We start from the raw sequence: 24279 nt of genomic DNA on the forward strand, positions 1-24279 counted from the left end.
GAGGCATGTTATGTGCTAATAACAAACCATTGAAACACTGAAAATTAATTCAAAATATTGATGATCTGGTCACCTCGAATGGAATGACCCTCTACTGGAAAAAGATCAAGGGTCATTCCAAAGTAGAGGGGCCAGACAAAACTGGAAATGACTTAGCTGATCAGCTGGCCAAAACTGGAGCCATCCAAGGGGATCTACTAGAGATCGAGTCCCTGTTGGGGGAAATCCAGGTCACTGCTATCACTAGGTCCCAAACAAATGCTCACAATGAACTCTCAACTGCACAATGGTGTAAGGAGACCCCAGATGCTGATTTGATTACGGCTCAAAAAGGGGATCCAATAATTGGTAAGTTTTATCAACACATTGAGGACCCTGAAAACTTTCCCCTGACGGATACTGATTACAGTGGGAAAGAGGACCTCACAGTGTTGATGAAATGTCCAAAAATGTTCTGAATCCAACACGGTTTGTTGGTAAGGAAATCCTTAGCTGGCCATAATCAGTGGGTGGTTCCTACCTCATTCCGAAGCCTGATGTTAAGTCACGCACATGATGTGGCCACAGCCGGTCATAGGGGGTTTCATACAACACTTGAAATCTTAAGAGAGGTTGCATACTGGCCACACATGGGGCAGGACCTCGACCAATACTTGAAGGGGTGTCTTGTGTGTGCACAATTTCAGCCAACATCTCTCACACACCGTGCGCCTCTCCAAAAGAGCGGGATGACACTGCCTTGGTCAGATTTGCAAGTCGATTACATCGGGCCCGTGATTCGCTCCTCTAGGGGGAACAAGTACATGTTGACCGTGACATACTTGTTTACTAAATGGGTGGAATATCTCCCGGCCCCAAATTGCAAGACAGAAACAGCAGCTGCCCTGATGATCAACCACATCTTTTCACGTTTTGCACTACCCAAAAGGATTGAGTCAGACCGAGGTAGCCACTTCACCAGCGAAGTAATGACAAAGATGTGGGAGATCCTTGGGGTCAAAAGGAAGCTACACATTGCTTACGGTTAGCCTCTAGTGGTGCAGTAGAGAGATACAATAAAACAATTGTGAGCATATTAAAAACGTTTGTGGCAGATTCTGGGCCAAGTTGGGATATTCGATTACTCTTGTCCTAATGGCCATCAGATCTACCCCTTCATCTTCAACTAAAATATCACCGTTTGAGCTGATGACTGGACGCTAGATGGTGCTTCCCCAGCATCTGCTCTACAGGACCCAAGAGCAGACATTGATCAATGCCTTCACAACTTATGAGTATGTTGAAAATCTAAAAAAAACACCTTCAACATGATTTTGCCTATGCTCAGCGAAATCTAGAAAGATCTGCAGACAGCATGAAGACCCACTATGACTTAAAGACTACTAGAAAAGAATACAATGTAGGAGACCAGGTCTACTTATACAATTTCCAAAGGAACCAGGCCAAACAGCGCACATGTTTGCCTTCCTGGAGGGGTCCTTTTGAAATTGTAGACACAATCTCACCAGTCGCCTACAAAATCTGCATCCCCAAAGGCAGTTTGGCAGATTTGGTTCCTGGAGGGGTCCATATTAACCAACTGAAGTGTTGCCATCCTAGGCACACTCTGCAGCAACTGGAGGAGTCTTCTGGAACCCCAGAGGGGGTCACTCCAGCTCCCTAGAATTCCAACTATAAAATATTCCATATATAGTTAATAATTTACAATAAGAAAAATGTGTCCTTATTTATGAAAATGTATGTGTCCGCCCCACTACATTAATAGTGGTGGGGAAATGTCTACAAATATGCTTTTGCTTTGTCATCCTAGAATTGGAAACCATGGAGACTAAGACCAAGGAGGACCACCCAGGGACCGGGAGCAAAGATCCAAGGGCCCCACAGTATCGCGCAATACTCACATCAGGACTGGGCGAGGAGAACTGGTCGATCCACCCCTGATGGAAGAAAAGATGATGAACTTTGCCATTTTGGAACCAAAAGAAAAGAGACTGATATCCCAGTCTTGCGACTTCCCATTGATGGACGATCAACGCCAAATCACAAGGGGGGGCTTGTGGGATGTTCTAACCCCCTAGTCTATGCCCTGCAACCTCATTTTGCGCTGCTTGCATCAGATACAACAGGATGGCTGCCAAAAAGATCTATGCGCTAAAAATCACGAAGAAGTGCACAGGGAAACCTGAAAAGTAGGCCGCCAATCCATTTTGCCTATGTCAGTGGTAACACGGGAGACCACTACCAAAACCTATCATTGGGCTAGTCATTGAGTAAAATGAAAGTACTTGAAAAAGTAGTGCTGCAATGCAAGGGAAACCCAGAACTGCTTTAAAAATCTGTTTTTCCTTGGCCGATAAATTTGCAAAATAATGATTCTCAAACAGCAGAGAAGATCCAACATCCTTGTTGGGTGTTAAACATCACTTTATTTAAGGAATCCACCTAAGCACAATGTCAGCAGGAGCACATTTCATCAGAAGAAAATCCACATTCAAAGGTGCTTGCATGGGAAAAATATGTCAGAAATGGGCGCAGTACCACCACTCGCCTGTGTCAGAAGCTGGCATTTACCTATACTGTCATTTAAACTTGTAGATTAAAGTCAAAGTATGGAAAAGAAGAGACTTCCCATCAAAAGCAATATAGGAATGCAATTCAATCTCTATGTTTTAGAAAGGCTGGAATTAAGAGATTTGTGGCTATATTTGTTCAAAATGTAAATTGTATTTTAGAAAAAGACTACTTTAAATAGTGTTTTAAAAGTGAGTTAAAGCCAGCCACACTGGGCTTCAAAGACATTCCACAGCTTCTCCCAAACGAAGGAATCTTCCCCCTGCTCTCTGCTGAGGAACTGGCAGGGAGTTGTGAAAGGAGTGGGAGGGGATTTTGGCCTGTTGCTCTGAGTAGAGACAAAAGGCACCCTTGACTGAAAGGAAATTCAAACTCGGGCATCAAAAGAAACCAGCTGCTGGCAGGAAGAGGTTTGGGTTGCTCTTGGCTCAGCCAAAACTTGGAGGCGGGGCTAGACTGAAATGTGTATCTGGAACTGAAGAAAATATACTTTTGAGAAAAAGACTTATAGAAAACTGTGCCAAACTGGTAAAAATCTTAAATTTATAGGTTGTTAAAATGAAAATGGTTCTCACAAGTAGAAACTACTCTGGAATGTGTGCAATGTTCAGAGACTGAACCATGAAAATGTTGATATTGTAGCAATTGTGATAATGTTAGGAATATGAAAATTTACAGGCGTATGCCCAGATATAACGCGCATGTATGTGGAAAAATTTGTACAGATCTGACATTGGGTAACCAACCAAAAGCGTGAAAAACTGTCAATTGTGAACCAAAACCCTTAAGAAGATGGGACTTGGACAGATATGTGCTTTATTTAATTTGGGATGTAAATATGAATTATTAGTAAGTTGGTGACATTGTAAATATGCTTTATATGAAAAATATATTTTCTGTGTAGAAACAAAGGGGATGTTTTTCCCTGGACCATAAACACAGCGTCATCATGACACATCATGACACACTGGTTTCCTTCTCAAATCAGGAGAGAGGGAATACTTTGACCAGTCAGTTTCCTAGACGGTGGGCATTTGCATAATCACCCTACCCATCCCTTTGGGAAAGGCACAAATAGGGACTGTTGAGGACCTACACACACACACACACATTCACCCATCAACTGATTTACTGGCAAAGCGCTATGCAGGAGAATCCAGATTCAGACTCCAGACTCTGAAAGCAGAAGGCCCAATCCAAAGCTGAACCCTTCTCAGCTGGCCTTTACAATCTTGCAACCTGATTTTAACACCAAACTTCCAAGGGGCACAACAAATTCAACAGCTGGGCTGTGCTGTTTCTGGTTCTTGCCAAGAAATCTTGCTAGAACCCAGAGATCCAAACCAGTAGAGCAGAGCTGTAACCCAGAACCAACCCGTCAGATCCAGTCCAAGAGGCCGTGCAGAGACCGAGTGCCGTGCTGAGAGCAGAACTAGGTGGCCTGAATCCTGTCCGGTGGCGAGCAGATTCCAGTACAAAACCCTTTGACCAGATCCTCATGGGCCTATTCTAAAACCATAGTTGTGAGTATTTAGCATAGAATTGTCCATAGCCAAACTCTCGTCCTTAAGTAATCCTATCCAACCCAATCTAACCTATCCAAACTGCATTGTAGAAACTCTTTTGTCTGTCCTGAATCCTTTTCTCATCCATATAGTCCTTTGATAATTGTACTGATAAATCATCTTTGTGCTAATATATATTTGCTGAAGAAAGGCAAGTGTTGCAGCGGGCAAAGATGGCTGTACCGTTGGTATATCGCACCTTCATAGCCCCTTAGTGTAAAGCCAATCCTTGTTTGTCATCTTCAAAAGCGCATCTTCATTTGAAATCTTGACTCTTTTTGAGAAAAATCGAATTTACTAAAACCTTCATAACTTCTAAACCGTACATGCTAGGAACGAAATTTAAGTGTCAAATTGAAATTGAAGCTAACATCCCCAGCTTTCAATGCCAATCGTGCTTAACACGCGCAGAAAGGTTTGCCATGATTCTGCATTTGGCTCAATTTCATCCCATGTAAAACAGCTATTTCTTTGCATTGAACCTCTTAATTCAGTTTCCTATCTGACAGCCATTCGATCCTCATTGCTAGTATTTACCTGAAGCTATCCAAAGCAGCTCCCACTTGTTTTGAATCCAATTTAGCAAATTAAAGTCATTTTTAGTATTTCTCCCCTTCATTACAAGCCACATAAAACAGCATTTGACCTGTTTTAAAATCAGTCCTGTTTTTCTCTAAGCTTGCTGGGGGAATTGGGATTGAAACTGCATTTGCAGAGTATTTATTCCTGAAACCTGTTTTCTCTCCTTCCATCTCTATATTGCATATTAGGGGGGATTGAGTAGCATCAGGGGGAAAGAGTGATTACATTGCATTTGATTGAATTCATATCAAGTTCTATTTCTGTGCTGCATTCTTTCCTATCATTGCATTTCATTGAACCCACACAAAGTTTTATTCTATGCTATATTATTCTTCTCATCCATATTCCTATTGATTAAAGAGATTGTTGACTGTCATATCATCCATTGCTAATCAATGTATAAATATTAATAGGGTGATATTTATATATTGTTCATATTCATAATATATAATTAAGGGTTCCCACTGGGCATCTCACGCCAGGCATTGACTTAGTTGGAATGCTGAGTTGAAACCACTTACAATTTGTAAAGTGCCTATATACAAAGGACAAGTGTTTCAAAGCACTTCAAGGCAGGAGAGGAACAAGGGAAAAAAGGCAGTAATAAACATTCTTACTGGGCCTTGAGTCATTCAGAATGGGCAAGTGCAATGCATTATAATGGTACAGACAAATGACATTGTAGAATGCATAAAGGCAGTTTAACAGAACATAAAACAAAATTATTGTACGTGCCTGACAGCATTTCAGAAAGTGTAAGAGCTTGCAACATAAATGTGGAAAAATGTGGTGGGATTGGAGAGAGAGGAAGGGACGGACAAGAAACAGATAAACTATTGTACGTGCCTGACTGCGATTCAGATAGTGTAAGAGCATTTAACATAAATGAGCGGGGAGGGGTGAAGGGAGAGACACGATGAAGAGAAGAAAGGAAGACAGAAGATGGCAGGAGGGTAGAGGGTGACTACAAACCTAGGATCAAAATAGCCAGGGGCAAAGCTGTGCAGAAGGTGCAGGATAAAAAAGAACCATGGCAGTAATGCACAGATAGAAACACACCTAGATTTGAAATTTTGGCAGAGCACTAGAAATCACTACAAATGGAGAAAAAGTCACAGGTAGTAGGGCACACTTGGGTAATGAGTTCTTGAGGAAAGTCAGAATGCCTTGCGGGGTGAGGCAGAGAGTCAGAGCGTAGTCACACTACAGATGGAGCTGGGCAGCCTATGACCAGTGGCTAGATGTGCTTACCGGAAAGCAGGCGAAGTGTGGAAATCAACACCGGAGTGCAAAGTGCAGAAAGTAGAAGGGTGCAGGGCGGCTACCCGAGCTGGACAGGGCCAGACAGGGGCCTTGTGAAATACGAGAAAAGGATGGTCTTGAGGAGCTTCCTGAAATTAAGGAAATCCTGTTCAAGCCTGAGAGGGTCAAGGTTGCCATTCCAGAGGGAGAGATCTACCCCCCACTCTCTGTTTAGAGAAGCAACTGATCTGCAGTGAGTTGGAGCTAGAAGAAGGAAGGGCACTCGCACGGAGGTATAGGGAGAGAGAGATGGATGGGGTGGGTTCCCAGGCCCCGGAAAGCTTTGTGGATGATGCAGTGGGTCTTGAACTTGTAACTCGAAGCTACTAGGAGCTAGTGGAGAGATGTTAGGGCTGGAGAGATGCTGTCCCTTGGCTTGAGGCCAAGGATAAGTCTTGCAGTCCTATTTTTCTGGATTAGTTGAAGGGGGTGAATGGAGGATAAAGGAAGATTGAGGAAGAGGCTGCTGCAGTAGTCCAGTTTGACTCTAAAGGTGCTAAGGCTTTGTGCCAATTTACTTTACTGCCAGCGCATGGCATTGTTTGAAAATTGAGATATACATGACATGTTAAGTTCCAAGGCATACCTCTGTCTGAATGTCACAGAATATTTCTTAGTGGTAACCTGCAAGCCGAGTATAAGTGAGAGTCGGAGCAATTAGCAGTGGAACTTGAATAGCAAATAATCAATCCTCTGTGATAATCTGATTGATACGCTTCATGCATTCTGCCATGACTTAGTAACATTGTCATGGGATTGATATAAGTAAATAACTGGATAAGCTGTATTAAAATGTAAAATATTCCGGTCTGTCTGGCTGCTACACATGAAATCAAAGAGCATTTTGCCAACATAAGAGCGACTACAGATCTTAAAATGTGGCAAATGTGTAAGTGCTAAAAGGGCTCCATACTTCAATCACTAAGTACATAATGGTATTGGTACTCATTTCATTTTTTATGTTTGTAACTAGCATCCATTTATAATCATTATGACAACAACATAGCAAATTGGAAATGAGGATCAAATGACTGCAACGTCTGCCACTCAATTGATGTGTGAGTGCCGATCTCCTTCTAGTTTCCTGAAATAATTGTTCCTCTCCACAAAACCAGGAATTTGAATTTTCGAGCATTCGAGGTGCTGAGAGGGGAAGGGTATCTGTGCAGAGCCTGGTGAATAGGCATCTTTAGATTATCCAATAAATAGGATGTTGTGCTTGCTACTTTGACCAAAATATACAGTTTGTAAAAGCAGCTTGAAATCTGCCCTTTGCTTGTTAAACCATATTTTATGAATTTGTCTTTTACTCATGCTCAAACCAGTACTAGGAAATGTCCACATACCTGGCTTTTGGATTGCTCTTAGTGCCACTACCTTTTAACCCAAGTAGACTAAAAAGGTTTGAGGGTACAAGCTGACAGAGCACTGTGGAAAAGCAAAGAAATCGAAAAGACATTTCCAGTGTGGGGGGAAATACTTATACAAACCTTTTTAATCTAGAAGAGACTTTTCTTTGCCTATGGCCAGCAGGCCCACCCATGAAGGGAATAGAAAAAAAGGTGTTCCATCTATTGCACTGGTGGATTGCCTTGTCCCTATTTAAGCAATGTAACTCGAGTGGGGGATTACGGGTCAGGAAATGCCCCGCGGCATAAGTTAGAAGCCAGGGGGACTAATATTGTTTTTTCTTAAATTAAGAAACAGCGTGTTTGCCATTTCTCAAATTTACTTGTGCATAACTACAAATCAAGATGGCCACCATGGATCGGGGAGAACGGAACTACATGTAGTCTCTTCTCCCTTTCCATGGTGGCCATTGCTGTGACAGGTACGTGCCGGGCAAACTAGTGTTCCTGCCACCAGCAACGGAGAAGGCAGCGCCGGGTAATTGGGGCAGGGGTGAGGAGGGACTGGAGATGTGGAAAAGAGGGCTGGTGGTGGGGGAAGCAGACGCGGGGGAGCTAACTTACCTGATTCCCAGCATGGGAAGATGGTGGCCTCCAGCTCTGAGGAGGCTGGGAGCAGGGTTTTTTACTGAGTGTTAAAGAACCCTGTTCTGAGCCTCCTGATTCACTGGGAGGCCGCCACACCTCCTCCTCACTAATATATAAAACAATACTTCCCAAGTGTCTACTTGGTACTACCATTTTGACTGACAAAAATCAATCGAATGGTACAATTTGACCGATTTTGCCCAGTACCATTCAATTGATTTTTAAAAATACAGACCGTGTGGAGCAAGGGTTGCAGGGGTGTCCCCCGCTCCCCATGTTTGGTTTTTTTGGGCATGGGGGTCGAAGGGTTGTCTCCTGCTTCCTCAAAATTTGAGGCGTAGGGACGTAAATCTTTTTTAAAAAGGGACCCTGCAGCTTCAGATCTGACCCACGTTAGAGGGACAGATCTGATGCCGCAGAGTTGCAAGGGAAATGGTGAAAGGTACGTTTTGGGTTGCTTGGCTAAAGTGCAAATCGATTTGAATAATTATACTTCGGTCAAACAACCCAGATCCGTCTACTTCACGCAATAGCAGCTAGATAGTAACATGTTATTGTGACTTGCTTGCAATTGTCCTCTGGATCAAGAATACACTCCTAAGACTCACTGCACCTTTGTCCCATGTGTCTGTATTCTGCAAACTCAACCAAGGGCTTGGGAGAAGAAGGCATTACAAAGAAGAACTGGGTTAGGATCTTAACTGTCCCACAGACTGGAAGGTACCAGACATGCCAGAGCCACTCAGAAGGGTCAGTGGGCCTCATTATGACAGTGCCGGTCTGGAAACATCGGTGCCAGTAAGCCTACCAGCACCGTTGTTTCCTAGACCTGCACACTACAACTCTGCGGGCGGGTGCCATCTCGCCCACCCGGGTCTGACCTGCTGGGCAGAACGGCACCCGCTCGCAGAGTTCTCACGGTTGTTAACGGTGCCGGTGCTCCTGTGTCCCCATTCCCATGAAGTCCTATGGGACTCCAAGGGAATGGGGACTAACAGAATTACCGGCCCTTGACCTCCAGCCACCAGACTCGTAATAGCCTGGTGGCACTGGGAAGTCAGGCGCCGGTAATATTTTATGGGTCTGGAGGCAACCCGCCGGTCGCCCCGTCAGGGTTACTGCTGGACCTGTAATGAGGCACAGTGGGCCTCATTACGACCCTGGCGGAAAGGGGTTTACGGCAGCGTTAACAGCGCCGACCCTTTCCGCCTGATTACGAGGTCCCTTAGCGCCATGGCGCTTTTAACACCTGCTTTTAGCAGGTGTTAAAATCCATGGCGCTAAGGGACCATGGAGTTAATTACGCCACCGTAATTTACGGTGGCGTAATTAACGCCTTCCCCACTCCCATTATGCCCTATGGGGCAAAAATGGGAATGGGGAAGGGTAAATGGGGATTGGGGACTTACCGCCCCGCCAAGGTCGGAATGGGGCGGTAAGTCCGCCAACCACCATGGCGTAAACATAGTTTACGCCATGGTGGTAAAGTCACGGCCCAGGCGGTAACTTACCGCCTGGGTCGTAATGAGGCCCAGTGTCTCTAAGGGGGGACAACCCAACCTTTTCCACTTATTTTATTTATTTATTGGTTATTTGTAATGCACTTATGCAGCAAAAAGTGCTTCAAGGCGCATTTGGCTCTTCAAAATTAAATGTGTAGGCATCCAAAATGAGTTTTTGATCTTGAGAACAAATTCCTTTTTGAGGCTGCTTAACTCGCTCTCCCACTCTCCCTTCAAATCCTAAGATCAATTAGTAGACACACTCAGATGAAATCAGTCCATGTTTGGCCAGCAACCTATTCCCAACTCGAACTATGACTATGGGCCTGATCACGACTTTGGCGGTAATGCGGCAGTATTACCGCCAGCGGTATTAGCCCTACCGCCTAACTCCCCGTGCTAAAAGCCGGATCACGAGTTTGACGGTAATGTAATTCCCCATTCCCCATTGAGCCCATTCGGTAATGCCCCATTCCCCATTGGGCTCAATGGGGAAAATTCTCACTCTTACCGCCGGTGGATTTCCCGCCGGCAGTAATAGCGCGGATTTTCGGCAGATTTCCCCCCAGCTCAGAGCTGGGGCGAAATCTGCCAAAGTCCTGATTTGGCGGACCCTTAAATCCGGCGGTAATAGCGCTACCGCCGGATTTAAGGGTTACCGCCAAAGTCGTGATCAGGCCCTATGTCTCGTTACTTGACCTCTATGCTGGTGGTCCCTGGTGGTCCCAGCAGCCATTGGAGCTAAGAGAGCCCCTGATTCCAGCAGATGCTGACCTTAAATTGTTCATGTTTAAGGTTTGCTGTAGCCTGCTAGAACTTCGTACTGCCATGGATCTGGCAAGTTCAAGGTTTGCTTCAATTTTGAAACCATCTGAATACTTGGTTAAGGGAAAACGTTTTTTTTTAATACCTTATGTTATTGGGGTTGTTTAGGTTCTTGCTTTGGTGCTCCTATTGTGTAATAATAGACAGTTATTTGCTCTAATGTACACTTTTCATTCTCATTAACAATGCATTGCTCTGTGGCTCTGACCTGGAGGTGAACTTCCAGGGACATCGCCCCAACCACAAGAATGTCAAACTATAGAACCCTGATGATCCCTTATGAGGGCGATACATGTTTCTTGCTGCCTGCATCTTTGAGAGCTGTCTGTCTTGGGTAGATTAAGCTATGTCTAAAAATGCCCTGGCAAGAGAGCTGGCGTAGGGGTAAGAAGCGGATTGGGTCTAACTTTATAACCCAGATGAAAAATATAGAGACCAGATCGGCAATCTAAACCTTTGGGGAAAACAGGACAAGCTGAGCGATTGATAGCAACACATGGGTCCTTACTCAGAATGATTTGCCCTGGAGCAATTCACGAAACGTCAGTGACCATCTCCGATGTGTGCCTTCTACCCTGAATCCCCATGACTGAAACGGAAGCAAATCAGGAGATTCCCGGAGCATCCCTGAAGTGCCCTGCAGCAAATCCTTGTGAATCACATTTGCACGCTGGCCTCTCATAGAGGCTCCAGACGGCTCCGGATTTCATCCAGTTTTAGGCTCAGCAGCAAGTGCAGATCTGAGATGCTTAGAGGCATCTCCTCATTTCATCCAGTGCAAATTTTAATGAATGTGGCCAAAACACATCGGGCGATACCGGAGCATAGCTTGATGATTCTTCATTCAAATTCTCGGTACTTCAGATTCATTTCTTGGAATGGGACTTTCCAGGAAATACAGGCAAACAGTGCTGCCTGGTGTTTTAAACTTTAGCGCCCCATTTAAAAGAGTTTATTAAGTGGAAGAAACCCAGAAAGAGACTGAAGCCTGTTTGTGATTGTTCCATAGATAATTACCCCAATTTACTGTGACTAACGATGATTCTGCCGGTAGCACAGCTACTGTCAGACATTAAAGAACCCACGCACAATAGAAATGCATTCTCTGAATAGAGTCATGTAATAAAAATGGATTTTTAAATTTACATATTTCCTGTTGTGCATTGATTGTGTGGGACAAGGTTTGAGCAAAGTGACATCAAATTGCACCCAATGAAATCTTCTAACTTCAATAACAAGGTGCAACAGCTGCATGGAATTAAAATAGGAAATGCGTGTGTCATTGCGTGAGCACACGCACACAGTTATTTATATGTATTTATTTTGAACAGCACTAGACGTGCAGAAGTAAACACATCTGGCAGCACGCGGGCTAAGTGGGGAGGAGAGAGGAAGAGGGGCAAGGAGAGGTGGGGTACAATGGAGGTGGCAAAGGGGTTAACATAGTCAATGCAAACCTGGGGGCTACAGTCCTGTGTGACTTGCGCTGCAGAGAAGTGCAGATTGAATTCTCTGCGCAGTACATTTCTCTGCTCCGGTGGGATGTCCAGTGTCCGGTCAAGATGTATTATAAGTGCAAGGCAGAGCTTTCCCTCTGGCTGTGGGTGAGCATGGCAGGTGTGGAGTTCACATTGGAAATGGTGCCTTTTTGTCCCAGGAAGAGTACGTAAAGTGCACCTATCTGGTTAGAAGTGCTGGCACAGGTTGTTGCCCCATGGGTGGCGGAGTTGTGGGAGTCCCTTGTTATGAACACTCCAGAGTGAATTCACCCCACTAGGAAAATAGGCCAGAAGATAGCGTTGCAAGGATAACAAGGTTTTCGTAATACAGAATACAGAATACAAATATTAGCAAAGGTCTCTGCTGCTCGAGAACGTTCTGGTTAGTCTGAGAACAAGAAGAAGCTTAGAAAACCATGTGGTATCATCATATACAGTAAATACTGGTACCACTGATTGGCAAGACTATATACATGGGCCTGCACCATGGGGGATGCCGGGCTGCTATTGATTAGTTACTTCAGCGTCAATCAGGCTCCATGTGGGTCAGCTGGGCTCATCCATTTGGTCTGGTGAAGGTCGTGGTGAAGGTCTGGTCTCTCGTAAAGATACAATGTTGTATTTATACTAACACACTAAAACTACTTTTCCATCACTGTGGCACACACCTGGGCGGCTCGGGAGTTGGTGCTAGGGAGAAGGGAGGATGAACTACAGTCTCACTGACCCGCACATTCTGGGCTTCGTTGATACCGCACCTCTCGCACTCAAGGTCACCACCCTGGGTTTTTGATCTCCAATGTATACCTTCCTGTTCCTCATGTCACCAAGGATGTGTTTTATGCTGGGGGGTGAAACAGTCGCGTATGCTTAGGTCTTTTGTGGATGCATGATTTGTGCTAGGACAGGGGGTTCTCTTGCTTATCATAGAATGCAGGGGTGAGGGGCTTGTGTCAGTGGAGTGGGATTGGATTTGGGCTCCCTAGGGGCGGGTTAGAGGCCTGCTGGCAGCTTATTGGTGATGAATGGACGCAGCGCGGAGTCTGGTGCTGTCTTACGCTATTGCAGGGACATTCCTCTGAGCGATAGATACTAAATGTTTGCAACAGTGAACGGACATGGGTGAAGTGGACTTCCGTGAGAACTGGCAGCGTGGATTCATCCTGCCTTAATGATGTTGGGCCTAGTGAAATCTTTTCATGGAGCTAAGCTGGTGCAACGTTGTAATGCAAGCCTGTGCTTTCATCATAAATACAAAATGGTGTTTCTTTCTATGTAACTCGTAATGCCATGCATCTACTGTTTGTGCTATATTGCTTTTCACACCGAGTTTCAGAGTGCGGTTTTCTCCCCCTTACGCACTACACTATCTCATAGGGGATTCACCTCACCTGAAAGTTCTTAGGGGGGCAGGATATTCTCATTTCCATCTCAACGTTCCCCTTTTCATTAAGATAATAGATAGAGTAGCATACCTGCAGATTCAGCAATATCTTGAAACTCACAAACTACTAGGCACCCACCAATCAAGCTTCAGACCGAAGCACGGCACCGAAACAGCCTTAATCGATCTTAAAACCCAGATCAATGAGATTAACGACAAAGGGAACACTGCCATGTTACTACTCCTCGATCTGTCGGCAGCATTTGACCTGGTAGATCACGCAGTCCTGTGCGAACACCTGGCCTCAGCAGCCCACTTCTCGAAAGAGGCCATAGCCTGGATCCAATCATTCTTGGACAACCGAACTATGAGGGTCTTCTCCACCCTAGCCTCAGCAGACCCCATTAAAATAACCTGTGGGGTGCCCCAAGGCTCCTGCGTCTCTCCCACCCTCTACAACATCTTTACCAAGCCCCTATTTGACAAGTTGGACAGACTGGGTGTCTCATATACCAATTATGCAGATGACACCCAGATCCTCATACCCCTTTCAGGCAACTACGCTTCAGATACGGCCTTGGTAAACAAAATATATCTCATCATTCAGGCATGGATGGCCACACACGGTCTATGTCTAAATGATGAGAAAACCGAAATCCTGCTCCTCGGATCCAATACCAATCTCAAAAAACTCAGTTCCAACTATAAGGCCTTCAACATTGATGGCAACACCATCACAGTGGCCAAAACAGTGAAAACACTAGGCTTTCACCTTGATGCAACCATGTCACTAAAAAAACAAGTTAACTCACTAGCATCCTCCACCGCCTACACATGCAAGCTAATTAGGGCAAGTAGAGCCTTCCTCACCCAAGCTAGCTGCATCATCATAGCCAACGCCCTAATACTATCCAAACTGGACTATTGCAACGCCATGTACCTAGGAGCCAACAAATGCATAACCAACAAACTACAGACACTACAAAACAACGCTCTCAGAACAGCCCTCAACCTACCCTCCAAGGAACACATCTCCAACAAAAGGAGAGAACACAAATGGCTTAAAATCCACGACCGCATCTCCCTCAAAACGGCATCACTCACCTACAAATGTTTAAACAACGCAGCCCCCCCCTATCTCGCATCCAGAATAAAGAAAAAAACGTCCACCCGCCCCACCAGATCGATTAATTCCTACTGCCTGCAGGTACCCAATTTCAGACAAAAGAAAACCGGCGGCAGCAGCTTCCCTGTCTTGGCAGCCCAACACTGGAACGCCCTCCCACTCTACATTAGGACAGACCAATCCTACTATAGCTTCAGGCGAAACACCCTCACTTGGCTGCGGGCCAATGATCCTCACGACTAACCCTGCCATCTAATCTGATCATGCCAGTGCTATAACCTGACTACCATGCACAGCCTTAAATATGTAAATATGTAAATGCAACCGAACTGCCCCTATGCACAGCACTAATTATGTAAATTTGTAAGCTTTTGCTCAATTATATGTATATATGCACATCCCACACAATGTAACTGTAAATGTAATGCTCTTTTTCTCATGCCTATCTTATTCTGTAACCAAGTTTTTATGTAATCCTATCTTCCTGACCTCTGTTGCGCCCTGTTACCTCTGGGTTTTGCGCGCTATACTAAATAAATAAACAAACAAACAAACAAACTTCTACAGTAACACATTCTCCTCCCCCATATTTACATTTTTTTGCCCGCCTCACTGCTTCCTCCCATGCAGATGTTCCTTTTATTTGCGTCCAGGCTCTGCACACATGTCTTAAACTTCCCCCTGCTTGTGCGTATTGAGCAGGTGAACGAGTCATGTAAATGCATCTCCCACCCCCAGCCAAGTCCACCTATACTTCTTTGTAACTTTTTGGTGTCAGGGGGAGGGCCAATGGTTGTGTGGTGTAGGGTATCTACTACATCTCCAACTGGGATCAGGACCATGGGGTGAATGGGGCGGTCAGTCTAATTAGTCTTTATTTCTGCTTCCTTTGTATCACGAGTTACTTTAGTGTTACCAATAGTAACCCTCATCATTGGCACAGTTTTGGCACGACACCGGAGACCCAATTGGCACGTGCAGAAAATCACCAAGATGAACACAATGATCAGTACCAACATTTTTAGCAATGTTCCAGGCCATGATGGGACCCAGCTGAAGGCTATGGTAAACCAATCTTCTTCTTGAACCCCAGCTTCTTTCTTCATCTTCACCCCTAGTTCATGTACTGCTGCAATGACGTGTGATAATGTCCCATTTGCAGCATCTTCTGAAGGTACAAATGTGCAACATGAACTCCAAATCTTTTTCAAACACCTCCTTCCATGGTTGTCAGGAGATCCAGTATGTACTGGTTCTGCATTGTCATTAGTCTGAAGGACCTCAGATCCACTTTTATGACATTGAACTCTTGTTCGGTGTCGTTAGCCAGCTGGATCAGCTCCCATCTTACAATCAGGAGCCATTTTGCATTGGCTCATGTCTGGATGCTGGGTATTAAGGCTGCAAAAAATGTTTCTGTTGATATATATAGCTTGTTTTCATCAGGTATTTGCCAAGCAGTTCGGTGTAGTCTTTCGATAGGTAATTTGACAATCTTTTTCTTCTTCGAAGCTGGTCATGTGGGTCTTTCTCAGGGAGGATAGAAAAGTCTTGTCTTGGCCTTGTGTGTCGTTCTTTGATTTTAGGGGACAAGGTGGGTGCTTCATGAAATAGGGGCCCACCTTTTAGGTGTTCTTCTGGTACCATTAACAGGGCAGAGTGCAGCGTTGTTGGCGAACAGTAGCCCCAAGAAGGCAGAAGGTGCATATACGCTTGCTGGTTGCAGACCCAGTAACAGTCCATCAGTGCTGCAGTGCCTTTTCTAGGTCTGCTATTAGGATAGTTCTGTTACACAGCTGGTTTGATCCGACAGAGACAGTTCCTTCACTGTAAAAACATAGTCTTTTCTTGCTTTATTTTTTACTGGTTTCTCAATGGCTGCAATTCAAGTTAATTTGGTGATGTGCTTTTTCCATGTTAGTGTGCAAGTTTGCTTCACTATCATTTATTCAGACAACCCTAAAAGCCGGTCAAGTGGCACAGCGAGTAGAGCGCTCGCTTTGACATCTGTGCAGAGCCTGCTAACGCAGGTTCGAATCCCGGCGGGCCAAACTCAGCCTTTCATCCTTCCGAGGTCGATAAATGAGGATACCGCTATATAAATGCCAAATTATTATTATTATTATTAAAAGTCTTTCAGCTTTGGATGCATGGGTTGTTCCTTGCCACTCATTTCTGATATCTGGCCCCTTCGATCACCAGATGTGGTTCTTTCAGGCAATTAGGGTTAGTCGAACTGGTTTGAAATTTTTAGGGGTCAGGATCGATGAGTTCTAGGTGGAAGTTGCATGCCTGGAAAGTGCCTTTGATCCTACATAGCAGAATATGAATTAGGCATTGGGTCTCTATCACGGGTACTTTTTGTAGTACTAAGACCTTGGGTGCCCTAGATGCGTGCGGTATTAAGGAACGGATGTAGCAACTCCCATTGGTGGTTCGTCTTCTAATTGCACTCATGTCGGAGTACCAACTGTTTGAGTGCTCAGGGTGATGGATATATCTACTGCATTTAGGCCTAGACCATGCTATGCATCATATTTAAGCAGGCACACTTGTCTTTTTGCTCTGTTATTATGTAGCACATGTCTTTTCACTATTTCACTTCTGCTGTTTCTGCTGTTAGTTATATTTACATTACTACTTTCATTACACAGAGAGTTTTTTTGCGTCTGGCAGTAGTATTTGGAACATTTTGCTTGTGCATACAGTTGCATGGGAGCTGCTACTATTTTCCAGGGATCACATTCTGTACTGGTTCTGCTTTCGTTATATTACTTGATTCTAAGATACTGAATGGTGCGCTTTCATTCATATTTTCATTCAGGTCAGGGCTCAGATTGGAACACAAGATATAGGGCTTGTGGTAAATCCAGTTATAGCGGAATGCACTGGAGACAATTCAGCGACATTGGAAGGTTATTAAGTTGCATTTGAATGAAATTTAGTGATATTGGATGTAATTCATTTGCATTGGGTGGTATACTGATGTTCCAGGACCCCATGGCTCCCTTTCCCCTTCTTTTAGATGGCCAGCCCAGATAAAAGACGTTCCCCGATAATTCCCCAATGAAAACATCATTACTGCAAACAAACGGGCCACAAAATGGAGGCCATAGTCATAGTTATACATTCTGATACTACTAATACTACTTCTATTTACATTTGAAGAATATCTCTGTGCCGTCATCTCCATCGTTGAAATACCTGTAGGTTTTGGAAAAAACAGGAAAGGAATGGAAAAAATGAGGGAGGAGGAAAAGGGAAGGAGGGAGGTGAGAGATAGAGAGAGAGATTTTTAATTCACGTACCTGGTGCTATAGCAGCAATGCATCTATTGTGTACTTTTTCACAAGCTCTTCTCTTAATATGATCAGCTACAAGCTATGTGAACTGAGGTAGTTGTGTTGTTTTCATGCTGGACATTTAGTGTCAAGTCGGGTGTAGCAAATGTCTGAGAGGTGTATCCAATATCTCAGTCCTTTTACATTCACTGTGAGGGGGCTGGAAACACGACCTCATAGGGCCCATGGAACCTGGGTTTGTTCCATTTTTGCACAAAGCTTCTGACGTAGACAATTTCTGCACATTTTATGGGTTTGGCAGAGCCATCTGTTTTGCAATACATCTTATCGCACGTGTCAGTTGGGAACGATATTGCTTAACTTCTTCACCCAGGATTGCTGCTATTCTGAGAGTCTAATGCTCTCCTTACAGGTGACAGAGGCGTTTGCATGTGTCTGCAGGTCACTATTTCGTGTGGGAACAGGTGGTGGTCCTTACTTGGTTGTGTGTGCAGATGAAACAGTGCTAGGGCAAGCAGTACACCCAGTTCTTTTTTAGGGTGTTAGATAGTTTGCAGAGCCTGCTTTGAGGAAGCCGTTGATCCTTTCTACCAACGCATTCGCTTCTGGGTGGTGATGTTTGATCCCTAACAGGTTAGTTATTTCATTGAAGAGCTCATTGAAAACATGGTTGCCGTTATCTGATCTTAAATCATCACACACTTTTCTGCGAGGGAAGACCTCTCTGATGACAAATTTTGCCGCACACCTGGCATCTGGGTCGGCACGTGGGCCAGCATCAACCCATCTGAAGAATGTGTCTGTATAGTCAATGTGCAATTCACAGAATGGGCCAACAGGGTGGAGCAGAGTTCCTTGCAATGTTCAGAGGGTCCTACCTGTACTAAATATTTGGCATGTGGTACATTGGACAACCATAGCTGAGAGGTGTGCCTGTAAATTGGGGATAAAAAAATATTCTTGAATGTCTGCAACAATGTGTTGTTTGGAGCTATGGGAGGGATAATGTAATTGCTGAAAAGCGGTATGTAATAACTCTACTGGCTTAACTACTTTTCCTGTACTTTGTTGTCTCCATAAGAGGTCTGTGGGTGATTGGACGCACCCATGTTTGAGCCATATATCCTGTTCTTTTGGGGGTGCTCTATGCTGCAGGTCAATTATCTGGGTAATAAGGAGAGCTGTGTATGCTTCTGTATCTGTTCTGGCATTTACTGTGGTTACAACGTATTCAGCAGGCATGGGCATGGGGAGATATGCTGCAGCTTTTGCTGCCACATCGGCAGCTGCATTTCCCAGTGAGATTGTGTCTATATTGTATGTATGTGCTGAGCATTTAACAACCTCCACCACAGAGGGTTCTGCGAGGGTGGAAATCAGTGTGTTGATCAGGGTGGCATGCCGTACTGAGAAGCCATCTGCTCTCCTGAAACCCCTCCTTCTCCAGTGCGACAGACCTGCGTGTACGGTGGTGGTTACATAGGCAGAGTCTGAATAGATGGTGACATAGCACCCCTTAGATGCCCACAGGGCTTCTATTAGTGCTACCAGTTCAGCTGCTTGTGCTGACTAATGTGTGGGCTGTCTCCTCATTACAGGCATTTCATATTCTCCCTCCTCTTGGTGTACCACTGCTGCCCCAACATGTCGTTCACCTGTCTCTTGATCAATTGATGCTGAACCATCAACAAAAAGGACATCTCCCTCTTCTAGGGGGCTGTCTTTAGTTTTGGGGATATCATCGTATTCGCCTTCATAAGATGCACAGTCATGCTTTGCAAATCTTCGGCGATGCATGGTTGTGTGAGGAACATGGCTGGGTTCACTGTCTTGCATCTTAAGCTGATGCTCTCTATGTGGTGAGTGTGGGCTTTGAGCAATCCAAAATCGTGAATAGTGAGTGCTCCACATACAATGTTAATGATTACCCCGTTACAATTGTAGAGCTTTTTTCAATTGCAAAGGCTGCAGGTGCAAGAGATTTTTGCACGCAAACTGCCCCTGCATCACAGAGTCGAGTGTGCCACTGTAATAAGCCAATGGCTTATGACCCATTGTGCTCTTCTGGGTAAGCACTGCTGTCATGAGTGTACCATTTCAGCGCGAAAACATGTAAAACTCCTGTGTGTAATCTACCGAGGTGAGGACAGGCACTGTTGAAATCACTTATTTTAAGACATTGAAACTTGTTATCATCTCTGGTATCCACTTTTACTCTCTTTTTGTGCTTCCCTGAGGCCCTGTAGGAGCAACCTTATGTATGCTGCATAATCTAGAATCCATGCCCTTCAGTAATTGCACCATCCTAAGAATGTTTGCATGTCTTTTACTGTGAGTGGTTTGGGCGTGGCACGCGTTGTTGCTGCTCTGTCAGGGATTATTCTTTTTCCGTGTTTGGAAATGAGTTGCCCCAAATAAAGTACCTTTAGTTGGCAGTACTGGAGTTTTGCCTTGTTCACTTTGTACCACTTTCTTGCTGGCAACTGTAGTGATACGATAAAGTCCCTTCAACAGCCTTGCTCACTGTCGCTGCAGGCCAATAGGTCTTCTACATATTGAATTATCGTGATGGGAACTTGGATGTTCCCTAAGTCTTCATGTAATATCCTGTTCAAGATGTTAGGGCTTGACAGTACCCCTGGAGCAAACAAGTGTGTTCATAGCACTTTCAGTCCAGTGTAAAGGCTGTGAGGTACTGTGACTCAGGGTAAAGAGGTATTGACAAGAATGTGTTTTTCAAGTCTACCACAGTGTATTGGGTTGCTTTCTTGGGGATGCTGCACAAAATGGATATTGGGTTAGGGACAAGTGGGAACTCCTTCTGTGCTATGTAATTGAGGGGGCAGAGATACTGGATCATCCTCCACTGCCCCTGTTTCGTTTTTAATGGGGTATATGGCCGTATTGCATGGTGAGGTGGAGGGTACTATGATCCCTCTGGTCAGCGTGTATTTTTTTACCAGTGAAAGTACCGCCACTGGTTTAAGTGTGATTTTTACAAAGGGTCACCTCTTTCAGCATCCCTACATTGTGTGGGTTTGTGCTCAATAAATGTGTGGGGCTACATTGTAAATCAGCCTGGCTGAATGGGGGTGGTGTAACAACTGCCATTAGAGGCTCTGTACCTTCCTGTATTGCACTATGATTTCACAGGGTACACACATCTCGAGGATAATTTCAACATCATTAGTGTCATCCTCCAAAACGTCTTCATTGGACAATTCTCTTAGGGGCACATTGGGAACAATGTATGATACGGTGCGCCATTGGCACCCGTGGGGGTCAGTACCCAGCATTAGAATCCTTTTTGCAGACACTAATAGGCCTTCCAAATCTAATCATAGGATTGTGCCACCAACCAGCTCGGGGAGTAGTAAAGGTAAAAAAATGAAGTCAGTGGTTACTCTCCATCCTGTCTGGTAATCTGGGGACAGCTTGTGCGAGTACTTTGATGCCATACACAAACATGTCAGGATTGACAGGGATACCTCTTATTGCCACATCAGTCGACACAGCATTATCACCAGCATTGCTCTTCAGGAACACATGAAAGGTGTGGCGCAGATGATACCTCTGTCTGTAAATGAAATCGTCATGTTCAATTTGCTAAGCAGATCCCTCCCAAGCATGTTGACAGGAGAACTCTCAGAGTATAGGAGGGGGGCTCGTACATCCTTCCCTCGCACCTTGACGTCTATATCTTTTGTGTAAGGAACTGTTAAAACAGGCCCAGAGAATCCCTGCGTGTCAAAAGTCTTTCCTGATAGAAGAAAGTCACCTTGGCTGATGCACGGCTTCTCCGCTCCTGAGTCCGCCATAAAGATGAATTGTATGTTCCCTATCTCTGCCCCTACCAATGGTTCCTCTTAAGGTTTTAGGGTCATTGACAGGACTGGACATGCAAGTGCTCTTTGTGGGCTGTCCTAGTTGGGGTAGGTGTCTGTCCTAGGGAACGAAAAAGGGTTTCCCCCCACAACTGTAGCACCTTGAAATGGGACTGCTGTGCCATTCGGTGCAGTGCAGAAAGTGTGTCTGTTCACTGTTGTCTGCTTGTTAGTGTGAGGCTCATATGTCTGTGCTGCTTATTGCTGGTGTGGTGGGTTGTAGGGGCTGTGGATCTGTGGGGGCAACTGTGTGTAGGCCTGATCAATTTCATAGGGTATCAAAATCATTTGGGGAGTGGGCCCTTGCGGGCTACCTGCGTGGTAGCACCCAAGGGCTGAATGTTGTTGGTTGTAATTGTAATTCCCTCCTTGCCTGCTTCTACATTCTCTCGAAAAATGGCCCCTCCTAACACATGTTGAGCACTACCCAGGCACCCCACCTCTGGGTCCTGGACCTCCAAATCCCCCTCCTCCAGACCCTCAGAACCCATATTGTCCTCGTTGCAGTCCTCCTTGTCACTGGGGTCCCGGAAATTGCTGGTCTCCCCCCCAGCCCTTGTCCTCCTTCAGCCCCAACTGCTGCTATTCTTGCCTGGTTCACGTTAGATGCGCACCCTTCTTCCCCCGTCTGCTCTGGGGGCAGCCCTGTCAATGCTGCAGCCACTTTCACCAGTTTATTTTGGACTAGTTTTGCTTCCTCTGCCTGTCGCCTCTGCATAGTTTATTTTTCTCGCTCTTTGATTCTCCTACAATGATGAACTATAATGCTTTTGATCTCGGGCCACCCCTTTGCTTCCATCCCAGCTATCCTGTCAAATGCTTTCTGCACTTCTTTGGGGAGTCCTCTTTTTACTATAAAATAAAAAAGTGAGGTTGATTGAGCACAGTTGCTGCCCTTTTCTGCTCTCCACATCTCTTGTACCCTAAGAATATACTGCACAATGTCTTCCTCATCCCCCATTCTGCACTGCATTATTGATTGTAAATGTGGGGTGTCTGGGAACGTGCCCCACAGCGCATCCCATACTTGTGCCCTAATATTATTGAATGATGCTCCATCATGGGCATAGGTGCTTAACGTTACTCCCGGATACACAGCTTTAATTCACACTGTCTCTGCCCGATCTCCTACTCCTGCCACCAACAAACACTTCATGTATCCTATTGCTAAGGGTACCCCTGCTGTGTTTTTGTTTCAATGCATAGATCCATTTCCCTGCCCCTGCTGTGAGCTGTCGGAGCACCTTGAGGGGGTTATTTTGTCCATTTGTCCCCAGGGTACATATTCTGGTCGCCCTGCACCTTTGTGTATAAGCAGCATTTGCATTTTCAGGTTTCCTTTCCCGCCCTAAATTGCACTTCCCTTTTTCCGTGCTAACGCTATTCTGCCAATTCTTTCTATTAGCCTTCCATCCCATAGACTCTCTAGTCTCGGTGTGGCCTGGGGTGCCTGTTCAGCCCCTTCATCTCCTTCTTCTTCACTGTAGTCAAAATCACTCCAGTACTCCTCGTCCTCTCTTCATGACCCTACATTCTTGTATCCTAAGCTGTCAGTTTCCCCGTCCTGCTCTACGTGGATGGTTCTTATAGGCGCACTGTCTATTCTAAATAGGAAGTCACCTGACTTCCACTCATCCCCTGGTGGCTTTTGGGGTGCCCCTGTGGGCAACATTTATGTCTCCCCCAGCCTAGTTGCTTCACATAATGCCCATAACCTGCCCAATTCAGTGTGTGTTGATGCCAGCGCTATCTCTAGGTTCCTCACACTCACTCCGTTGTGTTCACTAATCTCTGTAGGTAAGACATATGGCAGGGGTGGGGCTGTGCTAGGTGTGGCCACCATGGTACCCACCGGGTTGGTATACCCTTCTGCTGGACATGTTGCTAGTGGGTATATCCCCTTTTTGGTCTCCCCTTCCTTCTCATCCTCCCCTGTGCCTGTCTCCTTTTTACAGTCCGGCGTCGCCCCTTCTCCCTCCGAACCCTCTGTTTGTTCGAAAATTTTCCAGATGTTTAATACTTCTCTCCTATTTTCTAACAGTCTTCCCTTATACTTAGCTGTCAGGAAGGTATACATGTGTTCCAGTGCACATTTGTCAAAGAATCCCTGCTCTGGCCAGGAATGGGACATTCCCTCCCCTTTAGTCTCAGTCACCCATTGGTTGTGGTACTTTACAATTTTCTCACAATATAAGGGCAAAGTCTCACATGTATGGCCTAAGGGCGAGTCTGTCCCCATAGTCGTGTCTGGCGTGTGTTTTGTGTTGAGGCTACGCCTAGTCTATTGCAACACAATCAAAACAGAAAAATCGTTCAACACATTAAAAGCATTTACAGTTCCATCTTGTCTTTTAGTTCCTGTCAATACTGTCAATGACCTCACAGAAAATGAATTAGTTCACATTTCCACACCCACTATTACCCAATAGAGCTTCTTTGTACACTCACCACAGACTATCCTGATGCACCCACACACGCATACCATACACGCCCCTCCTGGGCTTCCGCCTTACACATATACACCAACAAAACAAACAAAAATAAACAAGCTAAAACAATAACCACTACTTTTCCTGAGCTCTCTAAATATACAGAGCTACTATATTTCTCCTTATTTTTCTCCTGCAGTATTGGAGACAGTGCATGTGGCACCACCTTCCCCCCTCACTCAGGGAGGCTCCCGTATTAATTTTTCCTTAACCATAATATCCTTAAAAAGTGAATAAAAAATGGCCAGACA

This window comes from Ambystoma mexicanum, chromosome 11 (genome assembly GCF_040938575.1).
Source record: "Ambystoma mexicanum isolate Mex_15411 chromosome 11, UKY_AmexF1_1, whole genome shotgun sequence".
In the NCBI taxonomy this organism is placed as follows: Eukaryota; Metazoa; Chordata; class Amphibia; order Caudata; family Ambystomatidae; genus Ambystoma; species Ambystoma mexicanum.